At 41.5% G+C, this 17,370-nt stretch overlaps 2 long non-coding RNA genes across 2 annotated transcripts; one reads left to right on the top strand and one right to left on the bottom strand.

The window, feature by feature from the left end:
- Positions 1-230: 230 nt before the first annotated feature.
- LOC129468656 (uncharacterized) lies at positions 231-2,356 on the bottom strand. The gene is made up of 3 exons (XR_008652742.2): positions 2,239-2,356; positions 1,548-1,650; positions 231-298 (listed from the first exon to the last, which is right to left on the bottom strand). It is a non-coding gene; the product is annotated as an uncharacterized lncRNA (long non-coding RNA).
- Positions 2,357-2,624: 268 nt separating this feature from the next.
- On the top strand, positions 2,625-9,669 carry LOC129467415 (uncharacterized). The gene is made up of 3 exons (XR_008652383.2): positions 2,625-3,048; positions 3,166-3,243; positions 9,187-9,669. It is a non-coding gene; the product is annotated as an uncharacterized lncRNA (long non-coding RNA).
- The last annotated feature ends 7,701 nt before the right edge of the window (positions 9,670-17,370 follow it).

Raw genomic sequence — 17,370 nt, 5'->3', positions numbered from 1 at the left:
TACTCTAAGACAACTTCAAGTACTTCAGCTGAGATGAGGTAAAGGGTGAAGGTTGAGGTCAAAATACAGCTAAGTAACAGAGCGCAGAACAGAAATACAAAGGAATGGAGACAAAGACGTGGATTGATCCAGTTGGCTGCTCAGTTCCATGCCAAGGGATGAACAGGCGTCTATCTAGAAGCAAACTCTTAAATAAGAAAAGACCTACCTTAGAAATGTAGTCACATCTCCTCCACTTGCTAAATGATGTGGCCTGTGGCATGTCACTGAGCCTCCGTTTCTGACTATGTCATTAGGGCTATGAATATCAAATGAATTAATACATATGAATGGATTTTGTTGGCAGTAAAACAATATTCAAATCTATTATGCTCTCAGTATGTGGAAGGAGGACCACTTTTACCAATATAACAAAAACTTGTGTTACCAATTCATTATATATGAAGCATGCAGGAATAAAATCAGAGGTGTGTTCAAGCCAGCCCCCACCAGTTCCAGAGAGCTGACTGTATCCATCTACTCCCAAATCTGCCTTCAGTGATCAGATGAGGATAGTTTGCCATTGGCCACAGCGAGAATATTTACAGCAAAGAATCTGGAAAATGCTACAAATCGGGACCTCTTCATTCTCCTCTGAGAGAGGTTGTTAACCCTTACCAACACAAGACTGGATGAAATGTCTGTTTCTTCCAGTTAATCTTTCTCGTATCTGATAAGGATAAGATTTTTTTCTATTTGTTTCACACTAGCCCTTTCAGACACCAGCATTTCCCTGGATTAGCAAAATAATCAGCATTCACAAGAGGATAGAGAATGAGAAAAAAAAAAGGCTCTAAATCTGAAGCCTGTGTCCATCTTTCTTAGAGGAATTTAAATTCCAAGGCCTATATATTCTTCAATTCCATATGGTACCATGAGGTCTCGGTAAATATCACTCAATGGCTCCAATTTAGTAACACTGTCACACACACACACACACACACACACACACACGAGTCATCTGCCATCTGCTGGACTTCATGTGAGAGTTGGTAGTTTCAATCAATGGAATGGTGCTCATAGACACGAACCTCTAACCTGATTGAAATAGTTTGAGTCAATAACTTCTTCCTGATTGTTGAAAGACTAATAACACATTTATATTCTTAAAAGTGGCTTCGACTATAAGCTGATGGGAAAAATCAAGTTATCTGTGTGTTGGCTCCTCTCAAAGATGCATTCCACTGTGGAAGGGGTTTATGTACCTCCTAAGAGTATGGGGCGAGGGCAGGTGCAAGCCAAAGGGAAGCGTTAGAAATGTGTTCCCGACTCATCCTGCCCTCAAACAGGGCCAGTGACAGTAACAGACACTGTTTCATGCACTTACTCCCATTTCTAGATCTGGTACCTGAAACCACAGTCCCGAAAGTAGTCAAGTACGGCTATGCCTGAAGCTCAGAGTGTGGTTTTCCACAGTGAGGAAGATTTGCATTGTGAAGCAGATGTCAGATAGAAAAAGCAAAACAGAAATATGAAGACACTGTAAGAATTTCGGGGTGATTTCTGACCTGCTCACTTTCCATCAGGGCATCCCAGGGTTTTTTGCCTTCTCAATTTTGAACAGCATAGCATTTAAATGATCATTTTTGTTTCTCCCCGCTGCTCCCCAATCTAAACAACAAAAGAAGGAATTTAACCTCATATCCTCGCTCTGAAATTAGCTCTATTGTCAAAAGATGACAGCTGTATCCTGATTTCAAGAATTTCATGTTGGAATAAAACAGCATTTTTGAAACCATTGTGTTATTTCAAACAGATCTGTAATGGTCCCTCAGCAAACCATTTTCAGAAGACTTGGGTAAGTAAGATAAAAAGACACCATTTCTGAAGAGTTGCTTTTATGGGCTAGGTCAGAGTGCTCTCTTTCCATGTTGTTCATTCCCAGTTGAATTTCCTAATAGTCTATCTCCTCAGCTAACAGATGCCCAGCCTCATGTCGGAACCAGATCGCGCCACTGCTGAGATTCCATCCAGTTCCTTTCTTATTGAGCCGTTTCCCTAGCAGATGGTGCAATGCTGCAGGCATACTCCTTCCTGTTAATTACCAGCCTTCGCTACAGATGGAAATGTCAGTCAGCCTCACAGGTCCTGGTTCCTGCCATTGCCTCAGTCCCTAGCCCTCTACCTAGGCAAGATGCTGCCAACACACACCATGTGTTTTGTGACTGCTGACTAGGCAGGCAACAAAAAACAACTTACTTCATGAATATTCATGGCGGAATGTTTAAAGTTCTGTTCATCTGTGATGCTTATAGATCCGCTTAAAGGGGATGGCACCTTCCTAAGAACACTCTGCCCCTTGTTTTCCTAAACTAAGGATACACGAGTTACCAAGTGAGTTGTCATGGCAACGTAGAGAGGACCATTAAACGTCGGCCATTTGGAGCGTTCTGTAGACACATCAATTTCTGACTAACGTTCTTCTCATACCTCTAAGTGTCACTTAATTATTCTTTTCCTGCCATAACAGACCAATAGTCACCAAGCTGAACTGATTAGCTAATAACTGTTGGTTTTCATTAAACCCTGATTATCTCATTAGCACATATGTAGCCAATATGAATTCCTTGATCTTTCTTGGTATTTAAATATACCAAATCGAGATAAATGAATTTCAGTAGTCATCCTCTATCCATTAAGTCGAATTATTTTACCTCTGTTGGAAACATTTTAGCAATCAAAACTGGGTATCTTTTTATGTTTAGAGGAAAAAATTAGGGCTCAGATTTTGAGAGTAGAAAAGAGGAAGTGAGATCTTGAGGAAGCCTTTGTTTGAAGGTCATTCAGATAAACTTTCGTTTTTTTAATTGGTCATCTTCTTTGGGATGCTGTGTTTATAGGTGAGATCATGTGATGATGGAGAAGGTCACCAGAGCCAGGCACCTTGTCCACACACAGGGCTTCCTTCCTCCACGACTTAACCAAGAGATGTAGACGGCGGGGTCAACATTAAATACCACAAATAGGCAAAAGAGCTTCAGACAGGAGGATCGTCTCCCTGAAGACAAAGTAATCATCATCCTTGGAGGGCAAAACGGGCAACGTTATGGGTATGTAAAATTGAGAAGTAGCTTTCATGAGTCCTGATTTATTTATTTAAAAATCTACATTTATCTTCTTCCTTAGGTATCTTTTGTTTTGGAATGGGACTCTGCACTATGGGATTTCTAGCGGAGACGAGAGTTACCAGAGTCAGCACTGGAGGTATGGGAGTTTCTAAGCTACAGAACTGCAGTAGGGAAAATTGAAAGATGCTATTTTGGGGGTCTCACTGATAGTTATGAAGCTTAAGTCTTTTTTCCTCGTGTCTTTTTAAGAAGCATATGTTAGTTGTATGCTTTTTGATATTAAAAAAGAAAGATAAAGCATGTGTAGATATTTTACAGGCAGAGCAGAGATGGGGATATTCTGAATGCCCTTACCCCCCAGAAAACAAAAGGTAAGCTACACATATTTTATAAAGTAATAGGAGAGGATACGTCTCTAGGAAGAGTGGGGAGATAATGCCTATAATTCAGCCAGGGCTCTACATTCCCTTGTCCAAAATCAACTATGATTGAATTTTACAATGAAGAACACACACAGTGATTTGCAGGTAAATATTTAACAACAAGCTCGCCAAAAAAAAAATTGCTAGAATATATATACATGTACATAATATCATTATAAACTTTACTCATATAAAGGATGTATATCACACAATTTACAAATAATAAAATACACAATACACTTTATTGCAAATTTTATATAAGCAATTAATTCTTACAGAATGCTTTCACTGATTTTTGCCAAGCTGCAGTATCTGTAGCCAACCTATAGTTACAATTCAGTTATGATTGGATAATTGAAACTGAATCCCTTTCTGCTAACTCTTTCCTCATTAAATTTGTTATCATTAAGTCCAATATGTGATCTACTGTTAAACTAGTTCCCATTCTCATACAAACTATTATACATTTAGTAAATCAAAGCCTGTTTCCGGTTCATTGCTATGTATGTCGGAATTTCACTCTTTGTTCAATAATGTGAGGAACTTTTTTTTGTCTAATTGGATAATGGTATTCAAATACAGGAAGAATATTTCTTCAATATCTTCAATATCTTTTGCTATACACAATGTAGTAGCGACATGCACAGCACACTATTAGGTTTAATCTGCATTACTGACATTTTCTGCAAATGTCATTTCTTAAGTCTAGTCAATCAACAGAGCATTAAATCAAGTTTTGTTTTATAGTGTTTGCCAATTTCTGTTTTATAAATATTTCTACCACGCCCAATTTCAAGCTACCAACATGATGTCACTGAAGGCAAAGTTGGACAGAGAAGTTATAATAGTACACTTGATTTTTAATAATGACTGTGTTTAACAACCAAATTACAAAATTGCTGAAAATTTAACCATAGGCTCTTGCAGGCTGGTACAAGTCAACTCAAACACACCACCAGGGCACCCAGTCTCTCCATTTCCTCCACTTATCATCTCTTTTGGAATAAATATATCGTGTGTGTATGTTTACAAGTATGTAAAAATTACATAATTTTACAAAGTCTTATTTAAGTGAAGCTTAATAAAGCATTCAATAAATTGAATTGAATGGATGCACACTTAATGAAGCTAGTTGAAAAAATAAAATATAAACACACGGAAAGTTTAGTAATATTTGGAGTGATTTTTGCTTTGTGCCAAAGGAGATTTAACAGGACAACATGGCTTCTCAGGAGGGTGAGGACTTTCTGTATAGCCTAGTAGGGGTGGGCAAGGGGCTTAGCCTGAGCCTAGAAAAGTGGTTAAGATTTGGGTAGATGAAGAGGGAAAAAAAGAATAGTTCAGTCATTAACTCAAAGAATATGTATTGATTGATTACTGGTAACCATAAATATTAAATTTTATGTCATTAACAATCTTTAAAAGGATACACAGTTTCTCCAAAGAATGTTTTAATCTTCTAAGCAACTGGAGGAACACAAATAAATGTCAAAAATCAGTTACTTAAGGAGTTTTAAATGTCTGAATTTTAAAAATTAACCACAGTGTCTAAAAGCAAACAAAAATTATTTTCCTTATATACTGTATCTTTAAAAATTCTGTGGAGAATAACAGCAACAGAAACTTATGAGGAAGCCAAAAATTGCTTATCAGATTTAGGAGATATACAAAAACCAAGTGTTTTGTTTTGTTTTGCTTTGTCTTTTAATTTGGTCTTCAAAGGAGGGAGAAGAAGGATATATGCAATTAAAGGTCAAAATGATAATAACTTGGCTAGAATTCATTTTCATTTGCAGATCGGCACTTGTAGGAATTCCCTGTTAGCCCAAAGACTAGCCTGAATGAAGTTAGTTACGCATTATTTCCCAAAGTAAGAAAATTTAGCTTTCATTTCTAAAGCCAGGAAGAAAGAATTATAGACCTGTATAAAACAAACATAGATTTGTTTGCCATAAAATGAGAAAAGAGGTCTGTAACTCTGAATAAAGAAATATCTAATCTCTAATGAAGAAAATTTAAAAAAAATTACTTTTTATTGAAAAGTAAATATGGAAATAAATACTAAAAATGACCAAATTGAAATTTGTTCAATCTGGATAGCAATGTAATTAAAGTAATACGATGTTAATTTCTCTTAGAAGGCAAACCAAGACCACAGAAATTACTATGTTATTGCCTCTTCTGATATGAGATAGATATACTCATATACTGCTATGAATTGTTACTAATTTATTTTTAGAAGTCAGTTTGACATATGTAACTAGAACCACAATAGAGAAATGGTTAAAGATACTATGGGCCATCTGTCTGTCTGTCTGTCTCATCTGTCTAATTAGTTATCTAGAAAAACCAGTACAGAAAGAAAAAAATAAAAAAAGTTAATGAACTAAAAGTGATTTGAGGTCTCTGTTTACATTTTTATGTATTTTTCCATTTTTTTACATTAGAAACTTTTGCTTTTATAATCAGAAAAAAGAAATCAAACTTAATTTAGAAAGGAATTATACTGCTTTTGAGGAGCACAAGCTTTGGATACAGAAAGACCTTGAATTATAGCCTGCTTTGAATCTCTATGATCTGTGCAGCATTGGCTAAACATCTCTTAGACTCGGATCTTCAGTTTCACATCTTTTAAAAGGCATAATAACAGAATGCTTACAGGGTTATCTTGAAAATAGCCGAGCCTAACTTACAGAGTGCTGGACGTGTGGTATGTGTTTAGTACAGGCCAGCTTCCCTCCCCAGTTCAACACATCCTGAGTGGTATCCACTGACATTGAAAGACCAAAATCAGATCTTTTTTAGTCTCATCAATTCTATCAAAAAAACCCTCCCCCTTGTGCTCTCAACCTAGGAGGGTCAAGCCAGTGGAATGGTAATCATCTTGTGTGAGTTGTCAGTGCTCTCCTAAGCATCTGTTATGCAGGATCACCCTCTTAAGTTTGCCAAAAATTACATCGTTGATAATGTCTGCTGGAGATGCTTAGGCAAAACTCGAAATAGAAAGATAATATTTTGGAAGACAATTCCCCCCAAGTGTAACCCCAAAGAATGTTGGTTTGGGGACATGGAACAGCTGGAAAAGTAAGACCACATCGTTCAAAAGCATGACAGAACCTCTGCAAATGAGATGAGAGCTAAATATGTGTCTCAGAGATAGGAAGCTAAATCAGAACGCAGCAAGAAGACAGCACACATTCGAGAGCGGAAAAAGTGTGAAATCTGCTTCTGGCCATCAGAGGAGCTGATGCAATCCCGGCTGACTCGGGGGACAGCCACGGTGCCAGCTACAGAGGCCACATGGCTTCTAATGAGGCCAGGCCCAGTTGTAGCTCCGAAGAGTGGGTGAGCCAGCCAAATTTCACCCAAGGACAGAAGCAGCCTTAACAGCTGGTGAGTGAATTAACTTCAGGCAAATGGTTGGACCCAGGTGGAGGGACATTTTGAATCATTCCCTTATGGGTAAGAAAAAGAACAAAACATCTTAGGAAACAGAGCTACCATGGCCTCTTTATTTCAGTTTAGTTTCTTCTGTCAGCCTTCTTTGGGGGCCAGGGAAGGAGCCAGGCAGGAGGGAGAAGCTTGGGGGCTTGAGGGACTGTGGAGCGATGACACATCAGTGTGAGACTGCATAAAAGGAGGATGGGGAAGTCGGGGCCCAGGGTGCACTTGCATTGCATAGCTGGGAAGGAGGCTGCACTTTATCAAGGCAGCATTCCACCTGAGTTAAAGGAAAACATTTTAGGTGATGTGAGCTCTTAAAAAGAGATTTCCTCTTAAGAGAACCTCTTCAGCATCTTTTTTATCTGCAGCTCTTATCAAATGCTGGGTCCCTGGCATTTGCACAGGAAATATTGTTGACCTGCCCCAGAGTGTCTACTCCCAAGATTTACCTGTTTATGGAGCGGGCTGTCCTCATGAGGCCTTGTCCCTGGAAGCGCCCTGCAGAGAGCAGGCTGATCCTGAAGGGACAGAAGAAGGGCTTCTTGCATTGACTGGAAACCTGAATCCTGAAGAATTCGGGAAAAGCCCGCACCCTGCAGTTTGAGCACCATCCTGCCACCTGGTGGCTGCATCCCTAAATTGCAAGGGCAGGTCTTTGTTTTAACAAGCCTCTAAATAAGTGAATTTGCAAAATAAAGTCATGAGGTGAAGCCATTTTGACAAATGTTAAAGAGAGATGCGAGCATCTTAGAAGGATGGGTAGAATTAAAAAAAAACAAACATATGTTGTGAGAGAATATAGCTTCTCTGGTGAGAAAGAGGTCAAATCAAATGTGAGTGGGCAGACAGGAAACAGGAGGCTAACGCAGCACCCAGGCGTGGGTAGGATACCGCATACCGCCCTGACATGCAGGTTATTCCAGGAAGATGTCTCTCTCTGTGAGGGCTGAGGTTACCACTGTTCCTACGCAGCCCAGGGAGGAGAGGGGTCTGGTAACATTGTGCGCCTCTCCTTTCTTGACATTTTAATATTTGACCCCTGTTTACGTGTGCAAAAACCTTCTCAAGGCAGCACAACATCTTTTGATTTTTTAACATCAGCACTGAGTTTACCTTTTTTTTTTTTTCGATCACTTTTGTCTTCTTCCTTTCCCATTCTCTTCTTTAGTTGACAAGCACTGGCTACCATCTATGTGTCAACAGTTGTGTCATGAGTTTGAGATGGGCCAACAGCACATGGAACTCAAAGGTGACTAAGGGAGAAAGGAAAGTAAATCAACAATCAGAGTCCAGAGAGCTACATGCAGTGCAATCCATGGTTTTATGGGAGAACTGAGAGGGGCACCTCACTCTGGAAGGAACAACGCCAGGAAAGGCTTTGAGGTGCCGATAATGTCCAGGTGATGTGCAAATGTGTAGGAGCTAGCAAGACAGAAAAGCAGCTATTAATGGGGAAGTGGTGTGGGTGACATTTCAAATAGAGGGAATAGCAGCCAAAAGAAGATTAAAAAGATATGTTTAAGGAAATGCTGGAACGACTATTTCACATGGCCGTGGTGCCAGAGATAAGTTTAGAAGACATGCACAGGATCAGACCAGGGAGGGTGAGCCAGTGGCTCTGCATTTCACCCTGGCAACTCGGAACTCCTGCTGGAGAATTTTAAGCAGGGGAGGAACAGCTACCTTACAGACACAGATAAACATCCTGGAAAGATCGCTCCCACTGCAGTGAGAAAGGAGCCATGCTGGAGGCTGCAGCTGCACAGGCCAAGGAGGCCTTCTGAAAAAGTCCATCTGGATGAAGGCGAATCCAAGAGCAGCTTAGCTGGCAGAACTGACAGACCGTGGTGCTCCTACAGAACAGGTGGATGACGGGAAGGGTCTCGAGGAAATGCACAGAGGGTGTGAAAAGTTCCAGGTTGAAATCCTAGGTGCAGGCTACGCAATGGCCATTTAAGCATTTATGAATGGAAAATCCAGGGTGCACAATGCTTTGAGGAGAGGGTCACTTTGGATTTGCCTCTGGAGTCTACAGGCGTGGTGTCCTTGGGCGCCCAGCCATGGAAGTCTGGGGTCTGGGCTGGTAGCCGGATCTCAGCCTCCTTCAGCTCCCTTTTTCTTCTTTTTGTTTATTTTTCATTCTTTCCCCTCTCCACATCTCAGTTCTAACCTCTTTGTCTCAATATGCTCTTTTTTGTCTGTTCTTTAAATAGGAACTTGTTTGGAATTGAGCCTTGATTCTGAAAAGAAAGTATCAGAGGGCAGCATTTGAACTGGCATTTAAGGTGTCAACCAGGGAAAATTTGGTGCTGACCAGTAAAAGGAGAAAATCCCAAACAGAAGCTCCATCACCAGGGACAGGGCCAGACTCCTGACTCCGTGGATGTGCTGAATCATTCGGATACTTTCCAGAAAATTATTTTACCTACTCAGAAGGCTGGGCATCAGCCAAAACATGCTGGAAAACCACAAGGAAAGACATTTCTATGAAGTAACTAGAGTTTTCGGGCTTCTACTCTAGAGGAATATAAGAGGAACTTTCTTTAAAGAGTGTGCAGGTGGTTCCTTTTAAGCTCACCTGTCTGATTTTTCAAACAGATCAAGGGGTGATGGCAGGGAAATGTCTCCCCTGGGAATCTCACCCCTCCATTTGCTAAAGAGAAGGAGCTTCAATCCCTTGACAGGATGATGAAGAAACAATAATAAACTGCTGTGACCAAGTCTCATGCCAGCGGTCCTACCTGTGGTCCACACTTCTCGTGGCCAACAATGACTTTTGACTTTTCTTTTCTTTTCTTTTCTTTTTTTTTTTTTTTTTTTTGAGATGGAGTCTCGCTCTGTCGCCCAGGCTGAGTGCAGTGGCGCAATCTCGGCTCACTGCAAGCTCTGCCTCCCGGGTTCACGCCATTCTCCTGCCTCAGCCTCTCTGAGTAGCTGGGACTACAGGCGCCTGCCACCACGCCTGGCTAATTTTTTTGTATTTTTTAGTAGAGACGGGGTTTCACCGTGGTCTCGATCTCCTGACCTCGTGATCCGCCCGCCTCGGCCTCCCAAAGTGCTGGGATTACAAGCTTGAGCCACCTTGCCCGGCCACAATGACTTTTCTTAAAAAAAATAAAAATCAAGATTTGTACCACTCCTGCTGTAAGCTCTTCAGTGGTTCATGGATGAATGAACAGGATCACCACTGGCACACAAGGCCCCCCACAGATCACCTACTCATCTTTCCACCCCAGCTTTTGCCGTTCTTTCCCCATCCCACAAATCCATTGCCATCCAAAGATAAGAAAGATCCCAGATAGGGCTTCCCGGTTGCAGCAGAGTGGACTGTCTTTACACTGGAGGGCTATTCTTCCACAAAGAAGTCTGCTTCCTCGTGGGAAGGGATTAGAGTACTTCTCCTAGGCACTATGTGAGCAGATGGTTGAGAAATGAGGTAACCCTTGAGCCTCTGCAGCAAGGGAGGGTTCTTCCTTTTAATGGTCCCATCATGAGAGCAGATGGCATGGGAAATGCACCAGTTTGGAATCGGGAGGAACAAGTTTCAGGCCTGACTCAGATACAGATACTTGCCATCATCAGTATGCCCTTGAATGAGCTATAAAGGGTCTCTGAACCTCTGTCCTCTCCTTTGCAGTGTTGAGCCAAGGTTATATACCACACAGGGATTGAGGAAGAGGAATTAAGGGAGCGTACCTGGAAGTGGCTGGCTCACAGCCATCACTGGCTAAACACTACTTGAATTCCATTCTAAAACTCCACATAGAAAGGCAATTTGACAAAATTTGATCATCCCTTCACCCCAGTTCTCACCCCGTGAACTTTTCTTCCATTTATCACCCTTGGATTTAGTAGCTCGGCATACACAGTCTTTCTCCCTCTCTCGCTTCTTTCTTGCTCTCCTTTTTTCTTCTTCTGTTAAACCTAAGAAATTCTAATGCTGAACAGGGTTTTCTTAAGGTGATTCTCCTGGAAAAGATGACTCTTTAAGCAAAAATTCAGACTTTCTGTAGAGTGACCGAGACACGTAGGCGGCGGTAGCAATACAGGCTGACCTTCCAGCATGGTCCTGCAGCTCTGCTGCAGATGCCCAGACGGCGTGTCTCTTCCTGAAACAAATCAACTTCCACACAGCTCTTCGGAAGACTAAGATGGCCACATCTATCTAATGAACCCATCCTGCCACCTCCATTTGGATCCCGGAAACGGACTGAGCTCTTTTGTGGTTCCCTGTACATTTCAGTGTGCATCTTCAGCTATGAGAAGTCATTTGCTGCCAGTTCTGTTGGCTTTAATGAGTCTCCTGCCTTGGACTTGGAGAGAGAAGTGGGAAAATGTGATTCTCATGCCCAGGCCTGGCCTCCCTGCACTCACTTTTCCCATTAAGCTTTGACACTGGACCATGCCTTTGCTGGCAGAGGAGGTTTTTATGGATCTTATGGGGGATGCACAATGGAAACTGGAATTAAACTTGTGTTTCTCTTTTCTCTCTCTCTTTTCCTTGATTGGGTTTTGACGGAAATCATTTGACTGTTTCCTTTTCACGTGGCCAGAACTGAATATGTTCTTTCAACGTTATCCAAACCATCATGCTCAAATGGAAAGGGAAGTTCTGTGAGGTTAAATGGCAGAGACATGATGTCTACAGTAGGAACAAAGCTGCTTAGATCCTTCCAGACGCTGTAAATTCCCCTAACATAAAAGACAAGAGTACAGACTCTGAGGTCAGAGGGACTCATGCCCAAATCCCATCTCTACCTCCCACAAGTTACTTATTCTCTTTGAGTCCTGATTTTCTCACTGGTCAAATGGGAATAAAAATCCCCTCCTGGGCCGGGCATGGTGGCTCACGCCTGTAATCTCAGCACTTTGGGAAGCCAAGGTGGGTGGATCACGAGGTCAAGAGTTCGAGACCAGCCTGACCGAAATGGGGAAACCCCGTCTCTACTGAAAATAGAAAAAAATTAGCCAGGTATGGTGGTGCACACCTATTATCCCAGCTACTCAGGAGACTGAGGCAAGAGAATCGCTTGAACCTGGGGGGCGGAGGTTGCAGTGAGCCGATATCACACCACTGCACTCCAGCATGAGTAACAGAGCAAGACTCCGTCTCAAAAAAAAAAAAAAATCCCACCTCATAGGATATCTGTGAGGGTGAGGTGAGGGGTAAGAACTTGGAGAATCACCTGCTAGGAATCCTCCCCTCCCTCTCTTGCTCCTGCTATGTGGCTTTCTGTTCTCAGGTCTCTACCCTCCCAAAGGATCTCTGAACATTTTCCATGTGTCAAACAGGGTAACCTCTTAGAAGTCTGCTTTGCCTTTTCAGGATGACCTTCAGCCATCCACCCACACGGTTCTCCCAGCCTCACGCTCTGCTATAGGATAAACCCAAATGCCTTGGTATGGCCACAGGGCCCTTGAAGGGATTTCCCCTGACTCTTCTTGGCTCATCTCTTATCACTCCTAGTTCCACAAATAGTGTATGTCCTTCAGAGGACAACTCAGCACACATTGATCCCTAAATGCCACCCTTCCCTCGGGACTCACTTCAGCTGTCCTTTTCACTGAGATGTCACCACTCCCCAGCTGTGGTCATCCACAGCCTCTGTGTGCATTTCCTTCCATCGGAGAGCTTGCTGGGGAATCATCAGCTCCTCACACTCCCATCTCACCAAGCTGTGAGCTCCCAGAGGGCAGATATGTGTCTTGTTCATCTCCATAGCATTATTTGGTATTGCAATGTTTAATACACAACAGTGTTGATGTTGAAATAAACAAATATGGAATACACAACTAGGCTGACTCGTGGTTTTCTGATCTCCCTTGTTTTTTTTTTTGTTTTGTTTTTTTTTTTCTTAGGGGGATTCTGGCTCTGTCGCCCAGGCCAGAGTGCAGTGGCACGATCTCAGCTCACTGCAACCTCCACCTCCCAGGTTCAAGCAATTCTCCTACCTCAACCTCCTGAGTAGCTGGGACTACAGGTGCGCACCACCACACCTGGCTAATTTTTGTATTTTTAGTAGAGACGGGGTTTCACCATTCTGGTCAGGCTGGTCTCAAACTCCTGATCTCGTGATCCACCTGCCTTGGCCTCCCAAAGTGCTGGGATTACAGGCATGAGCCACTGTGCTCGGCCACAGTGTCCCTTGTTAATCTTCCGTGGCGTCTAATTACTGCCTTGACACCTTGACACTGCCTTACTTTCTGCATTTCAGTTTGGAGGTCAGAGGCTAAATTTCTTTTATTTGTTGCATCAGCCTCTACACTTGAGGGAAATATCTTCAAACCAAAGAAAGTTTTATTAAACAAGGAAACACCTGATTTAGTTAGATTAGCCACAAAGAGGAATTTTGGATTGCCTGTTTCTGATGGGCTTGTTAAGATGGTATTTTGATTTTTAAATAACAATATAACTTTAATGTCATCATAATTAAATATTGAATAAACTTTCTTGTGCTTTTTGAATACAATTTTTCTTGCTATGCAGTGTGATGTTTCTTTTTCTTAAGGTATAAATGCATTGTTTAACATGTGTTTCCAATATATTATGAGACTGCTATGTAATAGACTTTTTTCCCAACAAGACAGCATTCCTTAAATTGAGTTAATCGCCTACATAATGGTCATGTTAAGTTATTTTGAAATAACTACTCGGGAGGCTGAGGCAGGAGAATGGCTTGAATCTGGGAGACGAAGGTTGCAGTGAGCCGAGATCATACCACTGCACTCCAGCCTGGGTGACAGAGCGAGACTCCATCTCACAACAAAACAAAACAAAACAAATAAACAAAGTAAATAAATAAATAAATAAAAATAAAAAGGATCATTCTGACTGCTGGTGAGCATAGACGGTAGGAAATCAGAGGGAGACTGTGTGAGATGCTATTTCAATAATCAGGTTAGTGATGACAGTGACCCAAACCATAGGAATATCAGAGGAGCAGAGACAAACGGTCCAAGATTGGTTTTTATTTTCTTTGTTTGAGACAGAATCTCACTCTCTCATCCAGGCTAGAGTGCAGTGGTGTGATCTAGGCTCACTGCAACCTCCGCCTCCAGGGTTCAAGTGATTCTTGTCCCTCAGCCTCTGAAGTAGCTGGGATTACAGGCGTGAGCCACTGCACCCAGACTTGGATGTGTTTTGAAAGTCGAATCTTGCTAGGGAGTGAACGTGGGCATTAGAGAAAGCAGAGTCAACCATGCTGCCAGAAACCAAACAAATGGTAGGATGGGGCTGCCATTGACTGAGATAGCTGAACAGTGAGACACACAAGTTTGGTGAGTGGGGCCAAGGAGGAGTTCACTTCAGACATGCTGTGTTTGAGATTCTTGAGGTGCCTATTACACATCAGAAAGGTGATGTCAAGAAGTAGCTGAATATATGAGCCTGTGGTTCAGAAGGAAAGGGGTCTTGTTAGAGATAGACATTTAGGACTGTCAGTGCTGAGATGTGTTTAAAGGAGGAAGGCTGGATGATGTCACACCTGGGATGTCACACATGAGTACGGAGGACAGGAATAGTCTGGGTGCTAAGACCAGGGATGCCACAGTGTTCAGAAGTCAGTGAAAGGAGGAGGAACCAGCAAAGGCCACTTAGGAGGAAGGCTAGTGAGAAGGAAGAAAGCAAACGATGTGTATTATCTTGAATCCAGATAGAAAAAAAAATTTTAAAAATGAAGAAATATTAAATACAGTAAATATTGTTGCAAAGACAAGTAGGACAAGGAGTGACAATTGAACGTTGGATGTCACCATGTTTACTACCTTGTAAGGGTTGTTCTGGTGTAGTGTGTGGCCAATCCTTCGAGAGAGAATTGTAGGAGAAGTGGAAACGGTGGATGGGCATGAGACTTCCAAGGAATTTGGCATTCAAGGAGAGTAGAGGCATAAAGCTGTAGTTAGGGGATCAGTAACTTTTTAAAACAGCTACTGACTGTATATCTAGGAGAAAGACTCATAGAAAGGGAGCAAATTATGATATGGGAAAAACAGGAGGAAATTACCTAGGAATGATTTGAGTAGGAGTGAGGGGATAGAGTTGAGCACACCCATGATCGCTCAAATGTCACCAGCTTTGATACAGATGGGTATGAATTCAGACATGTATTTGTGGTTCTGGCTCTGTTCAGGTGGTCCTTTTGTAGAGGGCTTCATGAGATATGGCTGACGAAGTAAGCTGTGATTAAAGCAGAGTGGGTTAAATCCCTAGACAGGGAGATTAGGCCTAACCCAGGGAGTGAGAGGAGTCATCAAGGATTCAGAAGAGGGAGTGGAATGAGGAGATAAGTGTGCATTAAATAGTACTGCTGCTGATGTTCAGAATAGCTGATATGTATCCAGTGTGCTCTTTCAAGATACTGTTACCCGTGTTGAAGGAAACTATTGAGATTCACATGGATGCGGTTCTTGCTACTAAGAGAGTATTAAGGAAAAAATAAAATTTCTTGTCATGCTAAGAATATTGCGAGGCCTTCATGTTCTGAATTGGCATAAATGTCTTCAGATGTGTTTCAAAGTGGAAAATGAAAGTCTGAGGCACCCTGAGAAGAACCCTCCACAGCAGCATCTTGTGGGATGAGGTTACAACAATCTCTGTGAAGTAAGTCTTTTTCTTTTGCTTTTCTCTTTCTTTCTTTCTCTTTCTTTCTTTTTCTTTTTCCTTCTCCCCTTCCCCCTTCCCTTCCCTTCCCTTCTTCTTTTTTCCTTCTTTCTTTCTTTTTCTTTCTTTCTTTCTCTTTCTTTCTTTCTTTTTCCTTCCCCCTTCCCTTCCCTTCTTCTTTCTTTCTCTTTCTTTCTTCCTTTCTTTCTTTCTTTCTTTCTTTCTTTCTTTCTTTCTTTCTTTCTCTCTCTCTCTCTCTCTCTCTGCCTCCCTCCCTCCCTCCCTCCCTCCCTCCCTCCCTCCCTCCCTCCTTCCTTCCTTCCTTCCTTCCTTCCTTCCTTCCCTTTTTTCTTTTTGTCTCACTCTGTCCCCTGGCTGGTGTGCAGTAGCACAGTTGGCTTACTGCAACCTCCAACCCCTGGGCTCAAGGGATCCTCCCAGCTCAGCCTCCCACAGACACACACCACCATGCCACACCCGGCTAAGTTTTGTATTTTTGGTAGAGATGGGTTTTTGCCATGTGGCCCAGGCTGGTCTCAAATTCCTGAACTCAAGTGATCTGCCCACTTTGGCCTTCTAAAATGCTGGGATTACAGGTCTGAGTCACTGTGCCCAGCCTGCTTCTCATTTTCTGAGCACCACTGAAGTCCTACACTCTTAGCTCACATCAGAGAGAAGGAGCAACAATCAATCAAAACCTACAGGAGATTTTCCTCATCTCCCAGGTGAAAACAGGCTCAGAGACAGGTGACACTCCATTAAAAAGTAAAATACATTCATAACTGGTATAAAGGCCCCACATATGTATATAATATAATGTGTATATATAGTATTATATATAATATAGTGTGTGTATACATATATTATCTATGTATAGTATTATATATAATGTAGTGTGTGTATACATATTTTATATATATATATATAAATTCTTGTGCACAGCATTATTTCATTTTGCTAATGACAAGTCTAAGGCTCATAGAGGCAAGGTGACTCACGCAGAACTTTTATATGGCAGAACCAAGCATCTGAGAGAATTTGTCTCACCACATGCCGTGTTCTTGTTGCCACCATTGTATTTTAAATGTTAAGTTTCTGCTATACTTTATTTATACTATTCTTTATTTTATTATTCCTTTTAAATTAAACTTAAATTGACTCACTTTCTTGATTTTAGACCCATCTAAGCAAAACTATCCATAAGTGCCTAGGTTTTATGTGCTAATTACATATTAATTTCTAACATATATTTAATAATTATTAAAAATAATCATCTCTAGAATTACCAATAAAGTACAGGATAGGTTGAAAGTACAGAATCAGGAGCAGAGAAAAATTATTCGGAAGTTGTAATGAGAAGACAAAGGTTCATGACCTGAACCTGGTTATTGACAGGTGAAATGCAAAAAAGACAATAAACACATGAGAGATTTTGAAATTAAATCAAAAAAAAAAAACAAAAACAACTAAAAGTTCAGATGACTTTTATGGTTTCAGGTGATTGGTGGTGCTATCAGGACAGGAGAGAAGTCCAGCAAAGTTAAAAGCTACTCGGCAAGGCTGCATGTAGCTCAGCTCTGCCAGCACAGCTGACATCTTATGCCACAATAGTCTGAGTGAATTTCTCTGTAGGATAAGGTGGTTAAATTAGCTGATCACAGACATGCTGATTTCTCATTGTTCCTTCCTTCAATATAGGTACAAGTATATATAGACATAAATATACATATGTATATATGCATACACAGTTGTTTTTTTCTTCCATTGGGGAATGGGTAGTAAAGGATAAATATAATTT

This window comes from Symphalangus syndactylus, chromosome 18 (genome assembly GCF_028878055.3).
Source record: "Symphalangus syndactylus isolate Jambi chromosome 18, NHGRI_mSymSyn1-v2.1_pri, whole genome shotgun sequence".
NCBI lineage: Eukaryota > Metazoa > Chordata > Mammalia > Primates > Hylobatidae > Symphalangus > Symphalangus syndactylus.
This window is presented reverse-complemented; position numbering and strand designations above follow the sequence as displayed.